The following is an 8245-nucleotide window of genomic DNA, read 5'->3' on the forward strand; positions in this document are numbered from 1 at the left end:
TTTTTCTTGTAACAGAAACAATTTGGCTTACAACCTAGGTTGTTTTATTTCATACTGTGTGGGGCATTGTAACCAAAATCCATTTTAGAAGGAATATCTATAGTCTATTATAATGTAGAAATATTACATGAAAATGAAAAATGGAATCACCTAGTTATGCATCTACACACCAAATGATTTACACAAGTCAAACAATGACAACATTTTTAGTTTACATTTCATGATATTGTAGCAATACTTCATGATGAAACAATAGGTAATGCACATAATACTTATAATTAAAACATAATACAAATGGGTAATACAACTAACGCACCAAACCAACATCTGAGAAATATATTGATTGATTAACTAAGTTACAAATGCAGATTACTTTACGATAAAAGAGACACATGGCTACAATAAAAATTGTAGAAACATTGCTTAGTAAAATCAGTAAGTGAGATAACAATACCAGAATTTCACATTTGCAAGCGCAAAGCCAATTATAAACGTGTTGCACATATGAGATAATTACCTAATCAAAAATAACTCACTTAGAAAAGTACCAAAAATAAAACAATTATCCATGCAACAATTTAATAAAACCCCCTAAACCCTATCGATACCATTAGAAACTACATACTTCACAAAATACAACAAACGATCAAAGTTAAAGGTATAGGAACTTAAATTTTAGGAAGGCAACACAAAACTTAGCATGTCCAGAGCAATAACCATCTAAGATAAAATCATGGAGAAATCTAGTAGAAACATTGCATTTTGGACCAAGGGACATGGCATATCTTGGAACAGAGAGAAGCCAGTGGCTACAAGTATTATCACAAACCTTACAGGGATTTCCTTGCACGGGAAGGAAGATAATTGACTACTTGCATCCCTTTCATTGTCTACTATACATTTTGAACTCTCCATATGCTATCTGGTTGCACACAAAATTATGAAAGGAGTCTATTCATTCCTTTTCTTTTTTGGCTGAAGATTGTATAATAATCCTCTTTGGAAGCTATGCAAAAGGATCACTGAACTGATAATCATAAACATCAAGAAAACACAATAGAAATGTGTCTACAGAAAGTGACTTTGAACCATTACAAGTGAATGAAAATTACAATTTTTTCCTCTGGAAAAATTTTGCATCTTTCCAAATAGTACACACAAAAAACCCTGATTTATGTCGAGCAAAAATCTGAAACAAGTCAATCAACTTCATTATTTACAATATAGTAAAATCACTGAAAAAATTTAACTAATACCAGAAGTACCAGTAAAAGAAATCAAAATATTTGAATGCAAAATTACCACAGAAAATATACATAGCATTTGAAAACCCAAATCTACTAGAAAAAATTAAAACTAACAGACCTAACAAAACACAAGAAGTGTAAAAGCTTGAATGGATTACCTCCTTGATGAAAATTCAACTCAAATTTTCAATTAAATTGGTCATTTGTCACTGAGAGCATAGACCAAAAGTGTAAAAGAACAAAGATTCATAACCACTGAAATAGCAATACGCAAGAAATGGTCAACATTCATCCCCTGCAGACAAAACCACAGGGCCACAGGAAATGGCTCCAATAGTGAACATGAGAAAAAATGAACAAGTGTTCATTATAATATTGTCCATAGGAGGGGCCAAAATGGCCCTCTATACATCCATGCATACACTATCATTGGAAATAATTGGCACCATAAACCCTACATACCCCAACATTTCTAACCATAAAAAGAAAGAAGATCCACACCAATCTATTTAATGGCATCTAAGATGGCCAGAGATCACCAGAATGAACTCCCCAAGGTTAGGATGGATAAAGTGTTCTATGGCTAAAGGTAGTTTGTTGCAAGCGCGTTCTCTACCACATCATGTAACAACTATCTGATTGAGATGCATAAAGACAATTGTGTAAGCATAATCAATTTGATGAGTGTGTTGCTTGCAAGTTCAAATCCATTAAAAAGTTCAAGGCTCTTTTGGGACATTGTGGGACAACAAAGGAAACTTTGGGTAGCAAAGGGCTAATCTGTCACAGTGTAGGCCTGTTCAAGGTTTTTCCAGGGGCAACGAGGGACAACAAGTGAAAACTAGTCAATGAAATAGCCCTGAAACCCTACTTGTGGCAACAACCCACCTTGAAGGAGTCTTTATTGTGGCAGCACAATTGTTTATAGGGTTAAATATTTGGCAGCGAAGTTCCCTGAGGTTAGGTCTAAGTCTATTTTATCCCTTTGTGATAGTGAGAGCTTGAATAAACCCCATTGTGACAACAGTGACAGCAGGCCACCTCTGAAGGGTTCTTAATGGAAACCGCTCACACCTAAGGTCAAAATGAGGTAGTGAAATCATTTCTGAGTTTTGTTGAGGATTGCAGATCTGTTTGAAGATGAAACTGTGGCAGCAAGCCCTCCTGAGGTCTGGTCTGGGCAACATAATACTCCTAAGGACCGAAATTCCCCTTTGAGAGGCAACAAGTCGGTATATCTGAGAAGCAAGGAAGCATGGGAAATCTTCCCTGTAGTAGCGCAATTGGAAACACCGTTGGAGACAACTATGGAGCACGTAGGCCACAGAGGAACCTACAGGCATGTGGCAGTGAATGTCGAGGCACTGTTAGTAGAACAAAAAGAGGCCACATCAAATTGGAGGAACCAGTTGAGTGGGGCTAAAACAAGAAGGTCAAATCCAAGGCAGGACCCTCGCTGGCTGTAAGGTTAGATCAGTAGTATAGGGGCAGCAGGTGCCTTTAACTGATGGTGAATTAACTATAGTATCCTATTGTAAGGGATCATGGACTTGTAATTGTTGACTTGGTTGTTTTTAATATGTATGAGCCGTTGGTAGAATCAATACTGGTTACATTGTTTGTTGAATTCAATATCATCTCTGTCGTAAAAATTGAAAGAATACTATGATACTAGTTGGAATACAATTTTTGTCATGTGCTCTTTTCAACCCTAAGGGACACTACAACATACAACCAACATAAAATCATCCATTGCTTTAGTCCTCCATCAATTGTGAAACTTTCTTATTTGTCACTCATAGATATACATATTCAGTTATAATCAGAGTCCATATAGGCTATAATAAGAGAATAAAATGCATGTTTCTTCAAAACACTTCAAAGACACAGAGTTGTAACCACTCCCAAATAAAAAGTTTCATCATAAAACATGAAATGAATTGATAATAAACACCAGATTAATCCATAGCAAGACAATTTTAGCATACAATCTGACCTCCAAAAACAAGACCTTCAACATTTTGTGGGAAAGCCAATGCACACAAAACCATAATGAAAATAACTAAAAGTTAAGAAAACACCTAAAGACACACAAAACCCTAAACCTGCAAAACCCTCAAAACCCTAGACCTGCAAAGCCTGCAAAACCCTTTGAAATGCAACGGGAGACTAACCGAACACAAAGCGACTAAAACTCCAAGAGCAAAAATAACAAAAATTCCAACAGGAAGGTGAGGTGTTGAAAAACACAATGGCAATGGCTGATAGAATTTTTCCTACCGGATAGACGTAGAAGCCATGTCCAAGCGTCTTCCATGTCCAAACCTTCTCCAGAGTTCGCCAGACCTACAACCAACTTGGAAAACATGAAAAAAGTAGGGAATTAGGAAATAGCATAAATATTCAAAGGCAATGTGAAACAAAAACCATAAAAACCTGTAAATTTACCTTCGACCTCAAATTGGCTAGAAATTGGCACTGGCTCCTTCCCAAACAATAGGTCACGCGAATGAAACAACCACCAAGGTATCCGTAAACCCTCAGAGGTCTAGAACGAACAACACCGCCAGACGGAATGAAACAAGATCAATAGAAACCCTGTTTCGTTAACGAGCGCGTGCAAGAAAATTAGCCAGGTTAGCAAGTCAACAATGGCGGACAAGGCGCACATGTAACAAAGTCATCCCGCGCCATCGTCGACAGAGCGCTTCACCCAAACACTGGACCCGAATAGAAATACACGGAACAGAAAAAACATTGCGGCAAACAGGGGGAAGCAAGCGAAGGAATGAGTCCAAATTAGGTTTATGAAGGCAACACGTGGCACAACACGTCGGGCAGGTGTCATACAAGAGGGAGTCACAGCGACATCATAGTAGCTAAGGTGGAGGGGAGGGCGCATAGGTAATGGTGTCCCTCCCCTAGATAACAAAGTTGATTTGAGAATTTACAGTTAAAAATTCCTGCAAATCGTGTAAAATTCGACCTCTTGCGTTCTTATATAGATTTTTTTTGAAACACGTGCAAAGCATGGGCACATGTCTGCTCCTCATTGGTTTCCAGTCAATGGTAGGTTCCACCTAGTGTTACTTCGCATTTCCGAGCTCCTAGTAGTAGAGGGTCTTGGTGTGGTGCGGAAGTAATGAGGGGTTGCCTGTGTCCAAATCCGCAACACCTGGTTCAGTTATCCAACACACATATTCTTAGTGCGAAACCTGGCGGCTGCCCAACTATATCCACCATCCTATCACATGCAAAAGCTTCTTTGCCAATGTCTCTGTGGTATTGGGGTGATGTATAGGGTAGCGGCGACAAGACATGTGGAGGGTAGTTAATGGGTAAAGGAGACAAGGTCTTTGACGTGAGAATGACTCGACACATAAGGTGGTGTTGAAGCCCCGAAAATCGGGTCGACAACAAGGGGGATACCCACCCGGTCCGGACCTTGGTTGGAAACTCCTTATCCGTTTGGTATAGTGGGTCCGACTGGGGATAATGGGACCAGTTTCCCAATCTAAGGGTGTGTGTGTGTGTAGAGTTGGATGTTGCTGATCTAAGAATACTTAAAGCTAATCTAATTCAAACTTTTAAACTAAATCTATGCTATTGTAATCTAATGAAAAACAGCACATCTAATCTATGCTAACCCGGGGTGTATTTCTTCTATTATGCGATCTAAAAAGATTTCAAACAATATCTGGTAATAAAGATCATTCAGCTATCATAAGAATAGAAATCATTTAAGATAAACCACTTTGCATAGAAAGTTAGGCAAAACAGTTGTGAACATCATATCGCATAATAAGTTATTCATACATCAGACATAAATAAATGACTCCACCGTAAAAAAGTGCCAAATGGTAACTCACACATTCATGCAATAACATATAAACAACTAAAAACTGTATATCACTTTCAGAATATAAGCAGAAATGATCAAGAGATAAAAGTACCATTTATGACTGGTCCTACTTATAAGCTTCAAGCAACAATGATTTATCTCTACTTGTTCTAACATCTACTAAGAGTACAGAAGTGCAACATCAGTAGCAGACATCGAATGCAAACATTAATAAATCTCAATCCGTCCATTCATCAAAACCTCCTCTGAGGGTGCAAAAGTGCATGTTCTAAGGACAAGTTTTAGACAAATTTCTGGACCCTTCTCCAAATGCAATGAGAAGGGTTAAAATACTACTTCCTAATTCTAATAATAGTTTGTTTACAAAATTTAGGATGCGGTTTTCAAATGACCATCCTTTTTCTAATCTAATTTTAAAGAAAAAACAACATTCTAAATAAGACTATTTCTGAATCTGATCTCTAAAGCTGCAAGTGTTCATCATGGGCTTGAGGAGAGTCGGCTGGCTGACTTCTGCTTTGAGCTGGGCTGCGAAAACGGAATCTATGAGAGCTGGCACTACTTTTTCGGCTGCGTTTATGATGCATTTCATAGTCATCCATTGACTATGCGGCTTGACCAAGTATGCCCAGTAACACTCCCAATTTAACCTGTTTAATGCTTGGATCACTTTTCCCTTCTCCTGCGCCTTCTGCTTCCATTCTGCTTCCAGTCGTAGTTTATTTGGTAGATACCCCGGGGTGGTCTCTTCGATTAAATTTGCTCTGTGCAAATTTTCATTTACACAGTCGATAAGAATGCTTGCTTGCGTGGCCGCTGTCTCCGCTGCTTGTTCCGCCTGCCTGATTTGATATTCCCATTTATCAAAGAGCAATTCTTTATGATTCTCATTTATTCTGGGTGCACTTGCTCTTTTCCCTTCATCTTCATCCTGCCAAGCCAAGTACTCCGTCACTCTTTTGTCACTCTGATCATAGTCACTCTGCAAGTCTACCACTTGATTGGTGATTTTATCGCTCAGTTCGCAATAATGACTCCACTGTGATATCTTACGTCCCAACTCTTCCTGTTGCTGCAGTAGTTGTTCATTTAAGCCAATAGACTCTGAAATAAATTCTGTAAGCTTAGGCTCATCTTTATGCATTTCTTGGAAAATTTGTAATTGTTTCCCTTTCTCGTCTAGACTTCTTTGATAGCCTATCTGCATCTGCTGAAAGTCTTGCTGCAACTTCTCGAGCTGTTTGTTAGCTTCAATATTAGCATTGGCTTGTTGCAATTGTCGTTGTAGTAGTTGTATTTGATCTTCTTGTTCTTTCAACAGTTGTTGAACTTCCGATGCCTTGTCAATAGTTGCAGAAGCATATGCTCCTGCGATCTGAGACAACTTAGTGAGATTTTCAGATGGGTTATTGTTGGGGTCTTTCCATAAGACATCCAATTGTTCAACATCTTGTGACAGTGTATTTTCTAGTTTTCTTTTCTTTCTATGTCTTCTTACAACTGCTTTATGTTGGGGACTATAGAATACGTCCAGTGGAGGAATTTCTTCTACATTAAGTAGAAGCTCAGAAGGTGGAGTGATAGGAATGTGCTCCCTTTATGTAACACTGCTGACTATGGTCGAAACCACTTCTTGTGCTACCTGTGTATTGCTCACAGGCGTTCTTGGGGCTTGCCCTTCAAGATTGATCAGCTCGTTGAAGGTTTCCCATTCTTTTTCTAACTTTGTCGTGACGGGTGGCGTTTTAATGACGAGAGGGGGGACATCTCTTGGCGGAGAGGCGATAACCTGCTGTTGCGACATTTCACTTGACTGAGCCGTGTCTTTAGCTGCCTCTTCGTTCTTTCCTTGGTCGCTTCCAGACCCTTTAGAATGTTTAGGTACTCCTTGCGCAGTGTTAGATTTAGATCTGGAAGTGCTTGAGTTCCCACTGAGGCTAATGCTTGGAGTCGGTTCTCTGGCAGGCAGTCGCAACTTTTCTAAAGGAACACTGGCCAGTCTTCTTTCCCTGTATACCATGAATCTTTTGAGGTCATCTGGAGACAATTTTGACTGATATTCCCGCAAAATTTCCTAGAATGAGCTTTTATTCTGAAATAAATCATCAAATAAATCTTTCTTTCCAATGAATACTTTTATTTTGACATTCGTTGTGAAATCTTGAGCAACTTCATTAGGGTCGAATGGCCTTGCCAGGAATTTAAATAATTGTAGACACGTCACATTCTCCACTTCGGTGAACGCATGACCTACATCGAACAATGAAAAGGCCCCACAAGCTACAGGAAACTGAGGCCATATGGCCTTCTTTTTGTCTTTTAGGTCTTTAGTTAGGCCACCTTCTGAACAGGTTTGATAAGCAATTTCTCGAGCCAGCAGTTTGTCAGGAATATACAAGGGTAGGACATGAGGAGGGACGGTGCTTCCAAATACTCTAATATAGGTGAACCATTCTTCCCCGAACCATCTTGCGATGGGGATGATATCTATCCGTGCCTCGGGTGAGCACCTCGGGGGATCTTCATCATACATCATTCTATACAAGGGTAAGATAAGCCCGTGACAAATCTGGTAGAAATGTGGGATGAACTGAGAATCCCACAGTACCTTATGATAAACATGGATAGGTAATGGGTCCTGGGTAGTCCATTTCCAACCCATAATGGGAAATTTAGACACATAACAAATAGAATCCATAACATATGCGGATAGATAAAAAGGAGGATAGATCCTTTGAGACAAGGATCTTTTAGACCGGTAATTGATAATAGCCGTGTATAGATTATCAGAACAGATCTTGGCCCAATCCATAATATCGGCATTTGTGGCAGCATCTATTAATGGTAACCATTCAGACGAAAACTTATTGATATCTGGCATCCCAAATAATCTACAAAGCATGGCTGCAGCAAAGCAATACGGAGAGGTGAGGGAACCAGTGCTGTACATACCGTTTTTGTCTTTCTTGAGCGGTTCCTCTTTTCTGGACCAATCTTTGGTGGTCTCTGACAGGTCTGGGTTCTCCGCCACAAATTTCTTAACGAATTGTGCATTGTAAGTCGCCTGCGGTTCAGGAAGATGATACATAAGCTTTAAATCTTGTGCAGCGAATGATCCGATGAGCCCTTGTCCTTG

The sequence above is a fragment of the Pinus tabuliformis genome, chromosome 6, assembly GCF_031772625.1.
Source record: "Pinus tabuliformis cultivar Carrire ecotype Pingquan chromosome 6, CPIR1, whole genome shotgun sequence".
NCBI classification, from domain to species: Eukaryota; Viridiplantae; Streptophyta; class Pinopsida; order Pinales; family Pinaceae; genus Pinus; species Pinus tabuliformis.